General features: G+C 31.8%; 1 protein-coding gene and 1 long non-coding RNA gene across 2 annotated transcripts in view; both read right to left on the bottom strand.

Moving 5' to 3' along the window:
- The window catches only part of LOC139519128 (uncharacterized), a 40,555-nt gene extending 25,391 nt beyond the window's left edge, over nucleotides 1-15,164 (bottom strand). Inside the window, exons 1-4 of the mRNA XM_071310943.1 lie at nucleotides 15,117-15,164; nucleotides 13,899-13,952; nucleotides 12,764-12,817; nucleotides 11,558-11,611 (exon numbers count right to left, since the gene is read on the bottom strand). The gene's annotated coding sequence lies outside the window, so the exon portion shown is untranslated. The remainder of the gene's footprint in view (nucleotides 1-11,557; nucleotides 11,612-12,763; nucleotides 12,818-13,898; nucleotides 13,953-15,116) is intronic.
- Nucleotides 15,165-16,183: 1,019 nt separating this feature from the next.
- Nucleotides 16,184-18,657, bottom strand: LOC139518393 (uncharacterized). The gene is made up of 3 exons (XR_011663328.1): nucleotides 18,594-18,657; nucleotides 17,456-17,509; nucleotides 16,184-16,305 (listed from the first exon to the last, which is right to left on the bottom strand). It is a non-coding gene; the product is annotated as an uncharacterized lncRNA (long non-coding RNA).
- Between the last annotated feature and the right edge of the window lie 408 nt (nucleotides 18,658-19,065).

Raw genomic sequence — 19,065 nt, 5'->3', positions numbered from 1 at the left:
TCACACATTTCGGAAATGGCGTCATTACAAATTGACAATAATTCGTTAATCCTTTAAAAGGTGTGTTAAATGTAAAATCCAATGTTAGATTTGATAAAAAGTAAATGACAGTTCCTTAGTTACGACTAGACAATACATTAATGAAACTAAAGGTGACATTCGGTTTCACAATGCCGGCAAAAAAGTCAAAAATTTCAATTTTTATACTTTCAAGCAACTTCACAAGGGATGTATAATCCAATGTAAGTTATGATAAAGCCTTAAAAAAAGTTCTTAAGTACGACGAAACAACACATAAATGAAGAAAAATAGTGACTTCCGGTTCCAAAATGGCGGCAAATACGTAGAAAATATTTTTATAATTTCCATCAACTTAACAAGTGTTAACATTCTTTGTTAAGTTTAAATGCCTAGTTTTGTTAGAAATACAGGTTGCTTATTTTATAATTATTTGATAGTTGCCTATATAACAACCCGTACAAGGAAGGTCAGAACGGTAGCATCTACAGTTACCAACACAGCTCGGTTTTCGGCTCCGCATTTCAAAATTTTCTGACACTAGGATGCAACGGCAGTCAAAGAAGTCCATTTTGGTTTCCAACTGTCATTGATTCTTTCTTTCATCCAACCACAGTGTTCATGACTTGGAACACGTACTTGTCGAATACATGAATCAGGCTGAGCCAAAGCAACTCCTCCTTGATATACTTCTCTTTTGATGCGCTCGGGAAAAGAACCTTTTGTAGGCGGAATTGCATCACAATACCGCTGCTTCCTGGCAAACAATTGACATCGTGCCTCGCTCCATAATTAAGCCTAAAAAACATCCTTTACATCTGGAAAACCTTCCATTGTTAGCCAAGCTGACCTTTTGCCTTTCTCATGACAATTCGACAAAGTGCCGCATCCAGTAAATGCATGGACGAAAAGAAAAGCAGCTACACAAGGATCAAACGCATTTGATATGTCACGTGCAGGAAGCCATCAAAAGTCGTTATTCCTTCCATAACCTATCCGCAATTTGTTCTACCTAATTTTGCGATTGCTGCAATTCTTGATACTATTACATATGTGTCAGTACTACCTAAAATTACATTTTACAACACTTTTCATAATCATGCCGAACATGGACAAACATTCATGTATCTGCGTCTTCATGATTACAAGGGGATAGATAGCAAGTGTCTTTAATGAAATTGCAAAGAATGTTTTCACCATGAGTAACATACACATTTGTATGAGTCTCTTAAGAAGCAATTTTGTCAGCAAGAAACTTGAACAATTTCGTTTTGTTGTCATCTTCACAGAGAAAACTACTCCATACCTTGGTGTTCAACCAGAACCAACACCTTTCCATCTGGCACAAGAACCTTGTCTTTGTCTTGTCACAGCCTTTAAATTATTCATTTAGTAAACATCAAATACAATGTCTACTTTTGAATACTTATCGATGCAAGATTTTACATAAGGCAGTGTGACATCATTAGCATAATCAACAAATATTTTTGCCTAACTTTGTGACCTGGAATTAACCATTGCTGCCCCATCAACGATAAATGCGTCCGAATTCGGATCAGCAAATCGCAGAATGTTTCAAGTAAACCCATTTGAAGCGATTTAATACCACTATTTCAAGTGACATCTTGAGATAAAGACGGAGGAGCAGTTTGGTTTCTATGATACTTGGATAAAGAAATATTCCAAGTAAAACTGTCTACTGTGACAAGAAATGAAAAGTCTAGAAAAGATATCGCAATCACTTTTAAGGTTCTCTAGCTTTGTTTTTGATAAAGACGTTTCCAGTTTCATTTTACGGCCAAAATAGCTAGGAAGTTGTTCTTTTTTATTTGGTTAAAAAAAGCAGGTTTTCCTTCGTTTCGCATTTGTTTCAAAAGATCTCCGTATTGTTTGGACCAATATCTTTGAGTTTATTTACATATCTTACCTGTTTCCGAATCAACAATTTCCTAAATGAAGTACTTTTTTTACAAATCTGACGACTCTTCTAGAAATAAATTTCCAATCTCGTTCATACTTGCAAAGCCTTTAAAGCTGTTTAAAGAAATCTTTTTGTGTTTTCATAGAGTCTTCATTATATCGTTCGTCTGTTTTAGAATGACCCAAATCACTAGATCTTTCAAATTAAACCTCTAGTATACTGACTCCTGGTCCAGCTACCATCCATTTGTCTAAATGGGATCATCGGTTAATCCTATGGCACCAATATCGCTCTTCACAATTGCATTATTCTGTTTTTGTGCCTGATCAATTGTGTTACAAGAAAGAAATTTACTGGTCTTACGTACAGTGAAATTATCATTTTCAAATTCCATGGCCACCTGTGGGTGATGTTCGGTAAGGGAAGTCATATCTCGGAGATGGGTCGGTAACGATCGAGCATATCGAGCATAATTTACATGATCAAGACCTAAAACACTAGCTATCATGCTTTATATGGACTGTCTAACTCATGAAATGAGCATAATACAAAAATCAGAAGAAGTTCTTAATTTATAATTGAACGCCAGGAATTAAACTGTGGTCGAGATGACTCTATTTCCTTACACCAGTCTTTTAAATCATTGAACGTCACAGAGTCATGACATAATTATATATTCTGAGTTTAGCTTTTATAATCAGAAATTAACATTTTTTAAGCAAAATACATGCAGTTGTCTGATGCGTCTGTCTAGTCCTAGGTACATTTGAACATACATAAAAAGAATCTGCCGTTCTTGGTGTTGCAATATTGGCTTCAGTAAGACAACATGTCTATCCCCTATCACGCAATATATCACCCATAGTTTGATAACAAGTCATTTCAATGTGCAATCCACCAAACATGACGATACACTTATATTTTCCTTACAAATCAGGCCATTCCCACTGAATTTGCTTGGGTATTTTCAAAAGTGACTGATCTCCAAATTAACTACATTTTCGCCTTAACCATAGAATACCTGAGAATTGCGTGGTAGTGCTTACAAATCGCTCTTGATGTCTATAAATAATTGGCACATGCGCAAAAGTGTGAAACACATGTGCTTCATAACCTTGAAAAATGTTATTAAACCAATTCATAATATCATTAAAAATCTCAAAATACTAAATAAATAGTAAATATTTCAAATGTTTCTGAAAGAATTTTGTTACATTTTCGCGCATGCGCAAATACTTGATATGTCAAATATTCATTTTTAATAAATAAGTGATGTAAGGAAGGAAGCCACCAAACCTGGTAATTGATTTTTACTAAGAGAAGTTCAAAGAAAAGTTTTCCAGAAAAATCAGTATTTTCAAACTAAAGAAAACAGCCATTTTAGAAAATGGCCGTGGCCATCTTGAATTTTTTTTTTAATGGCCAGCAGTTATTTCTTACAAAGTATATACTATTGATGCTTTGTGGTAATTTTCATGCTTGTATCATCATTTGCACAATTCCCTCGAGTTTGCTTGCTAATATATAGTAACTATAACTTTTTCCGAATTTTTCTTTTTGTAGTTCAGCTGTATGTTTCCTGTTTTTTCTTCTGGAATTAAGTGATAATTATAAACGTTTCGTATTTTTTCTGCCTAACTGTACTGCTGTTGACAAAAGGTAATGTTTTACATACATTTTATGTATAAAACATTATTTAAATTAAATAAAGTTTGTCAGGTCGAAGGACGGATAGAAAGTGGAGCGGTCCCCACAAACCTATCTTCAATATCACAACAAATCACCTCCTTAATCGAACAGTTTAACATTAGCCCTTTCCTTAGAGTTCGGTATTTTCGTTAATTTACTTTGTTCTACTTCGACTTGACCATACTTACAGTACATGATGTTCCCGCAATGATGATTGAAACGGGGGAAAATAGTGTTATTGAAATGAAAACAACCAGTGAAGTAGTCTTTTAAATTGTAATTATCAAAGCAGAATTTGCTCTTCTTTCCTTACCATTCATTGTTTAAGGATATTAGTCGTTTAGTCTTCAGTTGTCTTTGTTGTGTTTGTATATTCTTGTTTATCTTTTAATAGTTTTTCGTTTTGTTTTGACAAGACATTGACTGAATGTTGTTGTTAGATTAAAAAAATAGTTTGTGAACCAAAATAAATAAAACATGGTGAAAATTTCATATTACGGAGTTAACTCCTGGATCAATAATGGTTGGATAAAAAAAAGAATGTATTATCCAATTATAATGTAAAATCATTTATCCGTGGAATTTGAACCAAACATTCTTCAAAATTGAGAATGGAAATGTGGAATGTGTGAAAGAGACAGTAACATGACAAAAGAGCAGAAAGCAGCCGAAGGCCACCAATGGGTGTTCAACAAAGCGAGAATATCACTCGCCCCGGAGGCGGGCTTCAGATGGCCTAGTAACAAAATGTGTACTAGTTCAAACTCCAAAACATATAAATTAACTTACAATTAAAAACATACAAGACTAACAAAACCAGAGACTCCTGACTAGACGTCAAGGTAATCATATCAAGAGACACAACCAATATGTGCGTAGGTCAAGAGTCAAAAAGTTATAGTATAGTCAAGAGTTCCTTGTAAAAAAAACACAAAGCAGATTTTGAGGAAAGGGTCATCGTGGTACACATTACTAACAAATATATCTATACCTTTAATATAGATATAAGAAGATGTGGTATGAGTGCAAATCAAATTGCACTCATACCACATACTTCTTATACGATGGCGAGTCTAGTGGCACGAGAAACTTGATGTGAGCTTGACCTTTGCTCTCAATGTACAACTTGTATATTTTGTTTGAATAAAATGGTCAATTCCCCATTTTGTTCCAACAAAATATACAAGTTGTACATTGAGAGCAAAGGTCAAGCTCACATCAAGTTTCTCGTGCCACTAGACTCGCCATCGTATGACAATACCTCTTCATGCCACATATTCAGAAGCAAGGTCAATTGAAAATTATATTTTGAGTTCAAGGTTATATACCAAGGAACAAACTGTATCATGATGGCACACATAATAACGTGCATATGTCAAGAGTCAAAAAATCATAGTCTGGTAAAGAGTTCCATGTTAAAAATACACACAGCAGTCCTGCACGAAAGTTCATCATGGTACACGTAACAATGTCTTGTGTCATGATGCATAACCTCATTGATTGATATCTTTGGCGGAAGTACATGTGATACATCCTCATTATTTCAATATCTAAGCTGTGGGAAGGTCGTGATCCACGTGTGTTCGGCAAAGTAACTATATTCTTTAACTTTTACTTACATTTGCCTTGGTGGCAATATAGCCTTGGTGGCTTGAAGACCTTGGTGGTCATTTATATATACCTTGGTGGTAATAGACCTAGGTGGTCATTTATATATGCCTTGGTGGCAATAGACTTAGGTGGTCATTTAAATATGCCTTGGTGGCAATAGACCTATGTGGTCATTTATATATGTATTGGTAGCAAAAGACGTAGGTGGTCATTTTTATAATTTTTTGCATTTGCCTTTGTGGCAACATTAAATTAAAAATACTAGCCTTGGGGGCGTTAAGACCTTTGTGGTCATTTATATTGGCCTTGACGGCTTCTTGATAGCACTAGATGGTAATGTTTGACCTTGGTGGCAAAATCTTTGAGATTTAGACCATGGATAGTTATTATCAACCCAGGTGGTCAGATATTTGTTATACCGTGCGCCGGTTAAACGCAGGGCAAAGTGTAATCGCTATATAAAATCTATGTGGAAGTGGGGGCTTTTGCCATTTTGGGAACCTGTAGTTGAAAGGAGCATAATAAATTGTTTATAGGGTAAATAGTTTCTATTCTACTTTAGAGTGTTGTGAACTTTTTATTAATTATTACATCGTACATACTGATAGAAAATGCTCTTTAAAGACTTTGTTAGAAAAGAAAAGAAATATTGAGAACGTGGAATAATTTAGTGTGACATGTCACATGATATTAATGTTGTTTACCGGAGTGATGTGTATTGAATTATAAGGTGTCTTCGTCGAGGTCCGCGTTCAGCGGTCTGTTTGATTGTACATAGAATTGAATAGAATGTTGTTGTTTTCATATGGTAATACCTACAGCTTTGATAGGCTGACGAATGAAGGAGAAGTAATATGACATTGCACGATACTTCATGTCAATGTGGTCGAACAACCTAAAAGCAAAGGATTTTTTCTGATCAGATTATGGTGAAAACAAATTGCAATTTAAGTAATGTTTTGAGATCTCTGAAAATAGGATAATAATTGTAATAAAAGAAAGAAATAAGAAAAAAAAATGAATGGGAGAAATATGGATATAACACTTATTATGTATGTCTGTGTTCAGATTGCACGGTACTAAAAAAAAAAAAAATCTGTGATGGAAGCAGCTTTATGTTCAAATTTAAAGTAATTGTAATAATTTGTCCGTAATTTCATGATGTTTACTATTAGATGTGTATATAATTTCACTGATGTGTTGAGATATGTCACAAAAACTTTTTGTCTCGGGAGATTAAATAATGGTTGCAATATTTTTGTTTTGTTTCATTTAATAAATATGTTGAATGATTTTGTATACTAGTACAAATGTATACTAATTTAATGTATGGTTAAATTTTTTAATTTAAATTTCTTTGTCTTCAGTTCGAGGGACACTAATTCCATAGTGGTTTTCCACGTGGATTGTAGGTAAAGGGAAATGTCCTTTTCACAGTGTGACTAATGCTGTCTTAAGTGCAAACACACAAGTTGTTATTGGTTAATATATTTTTAGCAGACATGTGAGGAATCAAGTGGAAATACAATTGTCAATGTTCCTGATTAGGAAGTAAAAAGTGTGTTTGATTCAAAAACAGTAAAGAAAGAGACAAGCCAGCATAGTCTACACTTGGATGTGAAGTCCCTTTGCTTACAAGCTTTCCACATGCTGAAGATGTTATTAAAATAATAAAATAATGACAATGTTCATTTTGATATGAGTTCATTGCCTTAACACAACTTTCACTACAAACCATTAAAGTCTGAAATGGCCTATATCTGTACTCGACTGTACTGATTTTTACTCGACCAGTCTGAATTGGTCTGACTTTTACTTGACATTACTCGACCCCAGTCTGAACCATACTTGACTGTACTGAATCGTACTTGACCCTTATCTTTGCCGTTGAAAATAGTCTGAACTATTACTCGACCAGTCTAAAACAGTCTTAACCCATACTCGACCTATTTTTCCAGTCTAAACCATACTTAACCAAAGGTCTGAACAATTCTCGACCAGTCTGAACCATACTAGACCAAACAACCTGTACTTTTTTAACTGTCAAAATAAATTTTTTTTTAACTGACAAATATAACAACAGCCAACAAAATTTATAAAAAAAATTAACCTTATAAAAGAAATATATCTGTGATTATATTTAGGATAAAAAAAAGTATAATATATATAATTTATATAAAAAAGGGATAAAATTAAATGAATAAATAAAATTGTTTTTTCTGATTAGTGGTGAGATATAAAGTATAACCTCTGCTTGGGGGCAAACTCATAAATAAGATCACACCTGGTCAGAGGTTTTAAATTCTAAATAGCATTGATTCAAAATTGCAACATCCTGTTTAAATTAAATAACAAGGCCTTTCGAATATACATGTATGTACTAGATAAGTAATACACGAATTTAAGAAAATAGGGTTTTCTTTTTACCTGTAAAACACACATGTACTGAGGTAATTAGAAAATATTAAAGTGCTTTATGTATCCATGTTAATTTGACAAAAAATTATAAATTAATTGAAATTTTTTTTTATTGTTACTTTGGAATACATTTACTTTTTTAAAAGGTTATCAAGGATTGCTATGGAAATTCTATTATCATGATTAAATTAAATTCTTGGTTTAATAAAACAAAACAATTAAGCTCTCATTTTTTTTTAAATTTATTAAGTTGTTTTATATACTATTTTATATATATCTTAATAAAAAAACATTCACTGCATTATTACCTGAACTCAACTGACACCATAAATCTATAGTAGGCTTAAGTTAATGGTAAAAATAGTCCAGTTACCATAAAATACTTCCGAAATATTCATAAAATTTTGAATAATATTGAAAATATTAGTCACAATTCAGTTTTTTAGATTATTTGATCAGCTTGTTTTATTTATCAATATTTTAAAAGTTGATATATATTATTATGAAAGTGTTGATTAATATTGAGTTGAAGTTATATTATAATTAATTATTGTGAAATTTTATTTTCAATACTCTTTTGAATACATTTTTAATTTCGAGTTGTTGTTCAAATTTCATTTTTATTTAAAAAAATCCTAAATTGATAAAATTCAGTTGATAGATACAAAGAATAGGTCTAGGTTGGTTTAGACTTGGTCGAGTATGGTTCAGACTAGGTCGAGTATAGTTCAGACTAGGTCGAGCACGGTTCAGACTAGGTCGAGTATGGTTCAGACTAGGTCGAGTACGGTTCAGACTCGTATAAAATGGTTAAGAACTAGTCAAGTACACATTCAGACTGTTAAGTATGGTTCAGACTACAGTCGAGTATTATAAATTAAATCTCAGACGAATTCAGACTGGTCAAGTAAAAATCAGTACAGTCGAGTACAGATATAGGCCATTTCAGACTTTTAATGGTTTGTAGTGTTTTAAAAGTCTGTATGTGGTAAATTTTATGAGAATTTAGAGAATTATGAAACTATTTATAAAGAACTGTGTACATGTATTTTGAAATGTTAAGTAGTGTTGTAGAGTAATTAAGGAATAATATTTGATAAAAAAGATATTTTTGTTTTGAGTATTGGGAATACTATTCCTTGTAATTTGAGATTGGCCTGCAAATATGCTGTATGGACTATAGAGTTTTCTATGCCCATAACTTAACATGAACTGGATGCAAGATTATATCAATCACTGAGGATATGTGTATAACCTCTTTGGTTGATATCTTTAGCGGAAGTACATGTGATACATCCTCATTCTTTCAATATCCTAGTGGTGGTTGGTTTAAGGGCTATGTTTGGTCAGGCAAAACATATTGCCTGTTTGGGATGATGAGGTTCTTGATAAGTTCCCCCTCTCTTACCCATAAGTACCAAAATGTGGATATGTTTTTATATTAATATTTAAATATTGGTATTACATATATGCATTTTGGGCTGATGAGCACGAGACAACATTAGAAAAAAATAAGGATTACCATGAGATCATGTTGACCAAACAAACCTTCCCTTCATCGCTTTTCAAGGGAAAAGTCAATCAGGGCGAGTGTATTCGTATGTTTGTGCTTGCTATTTCATTAGAATGATAAAAATAAGATTATATATCTCGGATGACAATAATGTTGTTTATAATTAATGCTTCATTTTATGAGCTCTAGAGTAGCTATATATATAAGAAACAACTGCGCACTATATCCAGTGAGCTCTTGTTTATTGCATTGTGCATAATAGTCCACATTTTGGTTTCTGAAACGTATAGATATTATATTGTATTCCGTTCTTTCCTCTAAAGTGTTCTATGCCCATAACTTAACATGAACTGGATGCAAGATTATATCAATCACTGCGGATATGTGTACTACACATTCCAAATACAGAAAACCTAGGTTAGAGAAAAAAAACACAAGACATATAACTAAACTCAATTGAACGGTACTTGTATTGTAGGTCACTACAATTGCCTTCAACATAAACTCACGCACACTGCAAAGCTAAAACCGTATTTCATAAAAGTTTGAGCAGGATTCTTTGCAACGAGTATATCTTAATGTTAATTGAGAATCGAGTCGTACAGTTAGGTCAATAAATTAAAACGGTAAGAGTAGACATTAAAACACTAAAAACTAGGGTTTACTATTAATTTCTAACCTAACCATGTGATAGTACTATGGTAAATTGATGGAAACACATGAAACAGTCATGAAATTGAATATTTGAAATAGTACGACCAGAACAATACAAGACAGAGTTGTAAACAAAACATACGAGTTTTTTTTATCACAATGCACAAATAAGGAACCGTATTTGTTCATCTAAAATGTACGTTTGCGTTAAACAATGGAAATTAACACTGCATATTTATATATACGATAAATCTTGTTAATATAAAAATAAACTCATCATAGATACAAGTAGTGAAATTTTGTATTTGCGCCAGACGCGCGTTTCGTCTACAATATACTCATCAGTGACGCTAGAATCAAAAGAAAAAAAACATCATTTAAAGTAACAGAGTTTACTCAGTCGAACGACGGCTAGCTACCATTCAAATCCACCTTCAATAATACAATAATTATCCCCTTTACTTGACAGTTTAACATCAGCATATCGAAAACTAACAAATGACATACCGACAGAAAATCGAAAGTTGATAGATTCAAAAATGGTTTTTCGTAAAAAAAAAAAAGAAGACATATATGTATATAAGTAACCGTTACCTTTTTCGGATTTTTCTTTTTGTAGTTCAGCTGTTAGTTTCCTGTTTCCTTCTTCTAGAATAAAACAATACTAATAAAATTTATAAGGAAAATTTCAATAAAATTGAGAATGGAAATGGGAAAAAATGTGAAAGAGACAACAACCCGACCAACGAGTAAAAATGAGCCGAAGGCCAACAATGGGTCTTCAACGAATCGGGAAAATCCGGCACCTGGAGGTGGACCCTAACTGGCTTCGAAAAAGACATGTACTAGTTCAGTTAAAATGGACGTCATTATAAAAATTTCATATTGCCCAACTGTTGGTGACAAAAGAAAATGGTTTAACAAACAATTAATGTATAAAAAAATATTTAGAATTAAAGTTTAGAAAGTGAAGTGACTACCCAAACCCATCTTCAATATCACATAAATTCATCCCCTAACTTGAAAAATTCAACATCGGCCTTTTCCTCGGAGTTTGGTTTTTTTATATTTTACTCTCTACTATAATTTGACGATTGACATACTGACAGGACATCTCCTAATGAGGAAAAATATTGCCATTGAAATGAAAATAGCGATATAAATTTTCCTTTAAACTTTAATTATCAAATTTCTGTCCTTTTCATTACTTTTTCACGAATGTCACATTACCAAATTAGACTTACTTAATGTATCATCGGATTTATATTTATATGAGCAACATGACGGGTTCCACCCATTACGAAGGTTCTGCACTTCCTTCCTTATTAGCCCTTGACGTCATCCATGGTTTTTGGTAGGTTTCGTGTTGTTAGGTTATCAGTTGTCTATGTTGTATTATGAATATTGTTATTTGCCTTTTCATTGTATTTCGTTTTTGACTTGCTTGCGAGTTAGTTTTCGACTTATGAGATTGAACACCCCTTATGTACCGGTGTCTTCCATTGAACACACATCAATGATTCAATAAGAATATAATTCAATGCAATTGCTAAAATTTGATATTTTATCTTTTCACATTAGTTAATTAATAGCATATTGAATATTTTGCATTTACATAAAAATTATATGAATGTGTGTATCTAACATTTGAACCTGTTGCGTATTCTTATTTCTTAGAATAGGTTTATTATCAAGCATTAATTGAATAATGTTTTAATACTTAAAATTGTTACCTTTTTCGAATTTTTCTTTTTGTAGTTCAGCTGTTAGTTTCCTTTTTTCTTTTTCTAGAATAAAGTGATCATTATGTAATTGTTCATATTGTTTCTGAACTACTGTACTGTTGGTAACAAAAGAATGTATAGGCAGACAATTTATGTACAAAACTTTTTTTTAAATTAACAAAGTTTGTTCGTTCGAATGACGAATGGAAAGTGAAGCGACATGTACCACTCAAACCTATCTTTAAAATCATAATAAATCATCCTCTTAATTGGACAGTTCAACACCAGCCATTTCCTTGGAGTTTAGTATTTTAGTTGTCGTATTTTCTACTAAGAATTCACGATTGGCATACTGAGAGAACATCATTTTCTCGATATACTGATCACAATGTAAGCAAATATTGTCATTCAAATTTAGATAACCATATAATAACTTTGTCTGTAAATTAAAATATAAAATTTTGTGCTCTTTTTCACCAATGTCTCATTATCAAATAAGACTTACTTAATTTATCATCGGATTTGTACTTATATGAGCAACATTATTGAATTGAGAATCGAGTCGTGCAGTTAGGTCAATAAATTAAAACGGTAAGAGTAGACATTAAAACACTAAAAACTAGGGTTTACCATTAATTTCTAACCTAACCATGTGATAGTACTATGGTAAATTGATGGAAACACATGAAACAGTCATGAAATTGAATATTTGAAATAGTACGACCAGAACAATACAAGACAGAGTTGTAAACAAAACATTCGAATTTTTTTATCACAATGCACAAATAAGGAACCGTATTTGTTCATCTAAAATGTACGCTTGCGTTAAACAATGGAAATCAACACTGCATATTTATATATACGATAAATCTTGTTAATATAAAAATAAACTCATCATAGATACAAGGAGTGAAATTTTGTATTTGCGCCAGACGCGCGTTTCGTCTACAATATACTCATCAGTGACGCTCGAATCAAAAGAAAAAAAAAACATCATTTAAAGTAACAGAGTTTACTCAGTCGAACGACGGCTAGTTACCATTCAAATCCACCTTCAATAATACAATAATTATCCCCTTTACTTGACAGTTTAACATCAGCATATCAAAAACTAACAAATGACATACCGACAGAAAAATCGAAAGTTGCTAGATTCAAAAATGGTTTTTCGTAAAAAATAAAAAGAAGACATATATGTATATAAGTAACCGTTACCTTTTTCGGATTTTTCTTTTTGTAGTTCAGCTGTTAGTTTCCTGTTTCCTTCTTCTAGAATAAAGCAATACTAATAAAATTTATAGGGAAAATTTCAATAAAATTTAGAATGGAAATGGGAAAAAATGCCAAAGAGACAACAACCCGACCAACGAGCAAAAATCAGCCGAAGGCCAACAATGGGTCTTCAACGAATCCGGAAAATCCGGCACCTGGAGGTGGACCCTTACTGGCTTCGAAAAAGACATGTACTAGTTCAGTTAAAATGCACGTCATTATAAAATTTTTATGTTGCCCAACTGTTGGTGAACAAAGAAAATGGTTTAACAAACAATTAATGTATAAAAAAATATTTAGAATTAAAGTTTAGAAAGTGAAGTGACTACCCAAACCCATCTTCAATATCACATAAATTCATCCCCTAACTTGAAAAATTCAACATCGGGCTTTTCCTCGGAGTTTTGTTTTTTATATTTTACTCTCTACTATAATTTGACGATTGACATACTGACAGGACATCTCCTAATGAGGAAAAATATTGCCATTGAAATGAAAATAGCGATATTAATTTTCCTTTAAACTTTAATTATCAAATTTCTGTCCTTTTCATTACTTTTTCACGAATGTCACATTACCAAATTAGACTTACTTAATGTATCATCGGATTTATATTTATATGAGCAACATGACGGGTTCCACCCATTACGAAGGTTCTGCACTTCCTTCCTCAGCCCTTGACGTCATCCATGGTTTTTGGTAGGTTTCGTGTTGCTAGGTTATCAGTTGTCTATGTTGTATTATGAATATTGTTATTTGTCTTTTCATTGTATTTCGTTTTTGACTTGCTTGCGAGTTAGTTTTCGACTTATGAGATTGAATACCCCTTTTGTACCGTTGTCTTCCATTGAACACACATCAATGATTAAATAAGAATATAATTCAATGCAATTGCTAAAATTTGATATTTTATCTTTTCACATTAGTTAATTAATAGCATATTGAATATTTTGCATTTACATAAAAATTATATGAATGTGTGTATCTAACATTTGAACCTGTTGCGTATTCTTATTTCTTAAAATAGGTTTATTATCAAGCATTAATTGAATAATGTTTAAATACTTAAAATTGTTACCTTTTTCGAATTTTTCTTTTTGTAGTTCAGCTGTTAGTTTCCTTTTTTCTTTTTCTAGAATAAAGTGATCATTATGTAATTGTTCATATTGTTTCTGACCTACTGTACTGTTGGTAACATAAGAATGTATAGGCAGACAATTTATGTACAAAACTTTTTTTTAAATTAACAAAGTTTGTTCGTTCGAATGACGAATGGAATGACGAATGGAAAGTTAAGCGACATGTACCACTCAAACCTATCTTTAAAATCATAATAAATCATCCCCTTAATTGGACAGTTCAACACCAGCCATTTCCTTGGAGTTTAGTATTTTAGTTGTCGTATTTTCTACTAAGAATTGACGATTGGCATACTGACAGAACATCATTTTCTCGATATACTGATCACAATGTAAGCAAATATTGTCATTCAAATTTAGATAACCATATAATTACTTTGTCTGTAAATTAAAATATAAAATGTTGTGCTCTTTTTCACCAATGTCTCATTATCAAATAAGACTTACTTAATTTATCATCGGATTTGTACTTATATGAGCAACATTATTGAATTGAGAATCGAGTCGTGCAGTTAGGTCAATAAATTAAAACGGTAAGAGTAGACATTAAAACACTAAACACTAGGGTTTACCATTAATTTATAACCTAACCATGTGATAGTACTATGGTAAATTGATGGAAACACATGAAACAGTCATGAAATTGAATATTTGAAATAGTATGACCAGAACAATACAAGACAGAGTTGTAAACAAAACATACGAATTTTTTTATCACAATGCACAAATAAGGAACCGTATTTGTTCATCTAAAATGTACGCTTGCGTTAAACAATGGAAATTAACACTGCATATTTATATATACGATAAATCTTGTTAATATAAAAATAAACTCATCATAGATACAAGGAGTGAAATTTTGTATTTGCGCCAGACGCGCGTTTTGTCTACAATATACTCATCAGTGACGCTCGAATCAAAAGAAAAAAAAACCATCATTTAAAGTAACAGAGTTTACTCAGTCGAACGACGGCTAGCTACCATTCAAATCCACCTTCAATAATACAATAATTATCCCCTTTACTTGACAGTTTAACATCAGCATATCAAAAACTAACAAATGACATACCGACAGAAAAATCGAAAGTTGCTAGATTCAAAAATGTTTTTTCGTAACAAATAAAAAGAAGACATATATGTATATAAGTAACCGTTACCTTTTTCGGATTTTTCTTTTTGTAGTTCAGCTGTTAGTTTCCTGTTTCCTTCTTCTAGAATAAAGCAATACTAATAAAATTTATAGGGAAAATTTCAATAAAATTTAGAATGGAAATGGGAAAAAATGCCAAAGAGACAACAACCCGACCAACGAGCAAAAATCAGCCGAAGGCCAACAATGGGTCTTCAACGAATCGGGAAAATCCGGCACCTGGAGGTGGACCCTAACTGGCTTCGAAAAAGACATGTACTAGTTCAGTTAAAATGCACGTCATTATAAAATTTTTATATTGCCCAACTGTTGGTGAACAAAGAAAATGGTTTAACAAACAATTAATGTATAAAAAAATATTTAGAATTAAAGTTTAGAAAGTGAAGTGACTACCCAAACCCATCTTCAATATCACATAAATTCATCCCCTAACTTGAAAAATTCAACATCGGGCTTTTCCTCGGAGTTTGGTTTTTTATATTTTACTCTCTACTATAATTTGACGATTGACATACTGACAGGACATCTCCTAATGAGGAAAAATATTGCCATTGAAATAAAAATAGCGATATAAATTTTCCTTTAAACTTTAATTATCAAATTTCTGTCCTTTTCATTACTTTTTCACGAATGTCACATTACCAAATTAGACTTACTTAATGTATCATCGGATTTATATTTATATGAGCAACATGACGGGTTCCACCCATTACGAAGGTTCTGCACTTCCTTCCTCAGCCCTTGACGTCATCCATGGTTTTTGGTAGGTTTCGTGTTGCTAGGTTATCAGTTGTCTATGTTGTATTATGAATATTGTTATTTGTCTTTTCATTGTATTTCGTTTTTGACTTGCTTGCGAGTTAGTTTTCCACTTATGAGATTGAATACCCCTTATGTACCGTTGTCTTCCATTGAACACACATCAATGATTCAATAAGAATATAATTCAATGCAATTGCTAAAATTTGATATTTTATCTTTTCACATTAGTTAATTAATAGCATATTGAATATTTTGCATTTACATAAAAATTATATGAATGTGTGTATCTAACATTTGAACCTGTTGCGTATTCTTATTTCTTAAAATAGGTTTATTATCAAGCATTAATTGAATAATGTTTTAATACTTAAAATTGTTACCTTTTTCGAATTTTTCTTTTTGAAGTTCAGCTGTTAGTTTCCTTTTTTCTTTTTCTAGAATAAAGTGATCATTATGTAATTGTTCATATTGTTTCTGACCTACTGTACTGTTGGTAACATAAGAATGTGTAGGCAGACAATTTATGTACAAAACTTTTTTTTAAATTAACAAAGTTTGTTCGTTCGAATGACGAATGGAAAGTTAAGCGACATGTACCACTCAAACCTATCTTTAAAATCATAATAAATCATCCCCTTAATTGGACAGTTCAACACCAGCCATTTCCTTGGAGTTTTGTATTTTAGTTGTCGTATTTTCTACTAAGAATTGACGATTGGCATACTGACAGAACATCATTTTCTCGATATACTGATCACAATGTAAGCAAATATTGTCATTCAAATTTAGATAACCATATAATTACTTTGTCTGTAAATTAAAATATAAAATTTTGTGCTCTTTTTCACCAATGTCTCATTATCAAATAAGACTTACTTAATTTATCATCGGATTTGTACTTATATGAGCAACATTATTGAATTGAGAATCGAGTCGTGCAGTTAGGTCAATAAATTAAAACGGTAAGAGTAGACATTAAAACACTAAAAACTAGGGTTTACCATTAATTTCTAACCTAACCATGTGATAGTACTATGGTAAATTGATGGAAACACATGAAACAGTCATGAAATTGAATATTTGAAATAGTACGACCAGAACAATACAAGACAGAGTTGTAAACAAAACATACGAATTTTTTTATCACATACACAAATAAGGAACCGTATTTGTTGATCTAAAATGTACGCTTGCGTTAAACAATGGAAATTAACACTGCATATTTATATATACGATAAATCTTGTTAATATAAAAATAAACTCATCATAGATACAAGGAGTGAAATTTTGTATTTGCGCCAGACGCGCGTTTCGTCTACAATATACTCATCAGTGACGCTCGAATCAAAAGAAAAAAAAAAATCATTTAAAGTAACAGAGTTTACTCAGTCGAACGACGGCTAGCTACCTTTCAAATCCACCTTCAATAATACAATAATTATCCCCTTTACTTGACAGTTTAACATCAGCATATCGAAAACTAACAAATGACATACCGACAGAAAAATCGAAAGTTGCTAGATTCAAAAATGGTTTTTCGTAAAAAATAAAAAGAAGACATATATGTATATAAGTAACCGTTACCTTTTTCGGATTTTTCTTTTTGTAGTTCAGCTGTTAGTTTCCTGTTTCCTTCTTCTAGAATAAAGCAATACTAATAAAATTTATAGGGAAAATTTCAATAAAATTTAGAATGGAAATGGGAAAAAATGCCAAAGAGACAACAACCCGACCAACGAGCAAAAATCAGCCGAAGGCCAACAATGGGTCTTCAACGAATCGGGAAAATCCGGCACCTGGAGGTGGACCCTAACTGGCTTCGAAAAATACATGTACTAGTTCAGTTAAAATGCACGTCATTATAAAATTTTTATATTGCCCAACTGTTGGTGAACAAAGAAAATGGTTTAACAAACAATTAATGTATAAAAAAATATTTAGAATTAAAGTTTAGAAAGTGAAGTGACTACCCAAACCCATCTTCAATATCACATAAATTCATCCCCTAACTTGAAAAATTCAACATCGGCCTTTTCCTCGGAGTTTGGTTTTTTATATTTTACTCTCTACTATAATTTGACGATTGACATACTGACAGGACATCTCCTAATGAGGAAAAATATTGCCATTGAAATGAAAATAGCGATATAAATTTTCCTTTTAACTTTAATTATCAAATTTCTGTCCTTTTCATTACTTTTTCACGAATGTCACATTACCAAATTAGACTTACTTAATGTATCATCGGATTTATATTTATATGAGCAACATGTCGGGTTCTACCCATTACGAAGGTTCTGCACTTCCTTCCTTATTAGCCCTTGACGTCATCCATGGTTTTTGGTAGGTTTCGTGTTGCTAGGTTATCAGTTGTCTATGTTGTATTATGAATATTGTTATTTGTCTTTTCATTGTATTTCGTTTTTGACTTGCTTGCGAGTTAGTTTTCGACTTATGAGCTTGAATACCCCTTTTGTACCGTTGTCTTCCATTGAACACACATCAATGATTCAATAAGAATATAATTCAATGCAATTGCTAAAATTTGATATTTTATCTTTTCACATTAGTTAATTAATAGCATATTGAATATTTTGCATTTACATAAAAAGTATATGAATGTGTATATCTAACATTTGAACCTGTTGCGTATTCTTATTTCTTAAAATAGGTTTATTATCAAGCATTAATTGAATATTGTTTTAATACTTAAAATTGTTACCTTTTTCGAATTTTTCTTTTTGTAGTTCAGCTGTTAGTTCCCTTTTTTCTTTTTCTAGAATAAAGTGATCATTATGTAATTGTTCATATTGTTTCTGACCTACTGTACTGTTGGTAACAAAAGAATGTATAGGCAGACAATTTATGTACACAACTTTTTTTCAAATTAACAAAGTTTGTTCGTTCGAATGACAAATGGAAAGTGAAGCGACATGTACCACTGAAACCTATCTTTAAAATCATAATAAATCATCCCCTTAATTGGACAGTTCAACACCAGCCATTTCCTTGGAGTTTAGTATTTTAGTTGTCGTATTTTCTACTAAGAATTGACGATTGGCATACTGACAGAACATCATTTTCTCGATATACTGATCACAATGTAAGCAAATATTGTCATTCAAATTTAGATAACCATATAATTACTTTGTCTGTAAATTAAAATATAAAATTTTGTGCTCTTTTTCACCAAT

The sequence above is a fragment of the Mytilus edulis genome, chromosome 4, assembly GCF_963676685.1.
Source record: "Mytilus edulis chromosome 4, xbMytEdul2.2, whole genome shotgun sequence".
In the NCBI taxonomy this organism is placed as follows: domain Eukaryota; kingdom Metazoa; phylum Mollusca; class Bivalvia; order Mytilida; family Mytilidae; genus Mytilus; species Mytilus edulis.
Note: the sequence above shows the minus strand (reverse complement) of the source record. Positions and strands in the feature narration are given on the sequence as shown.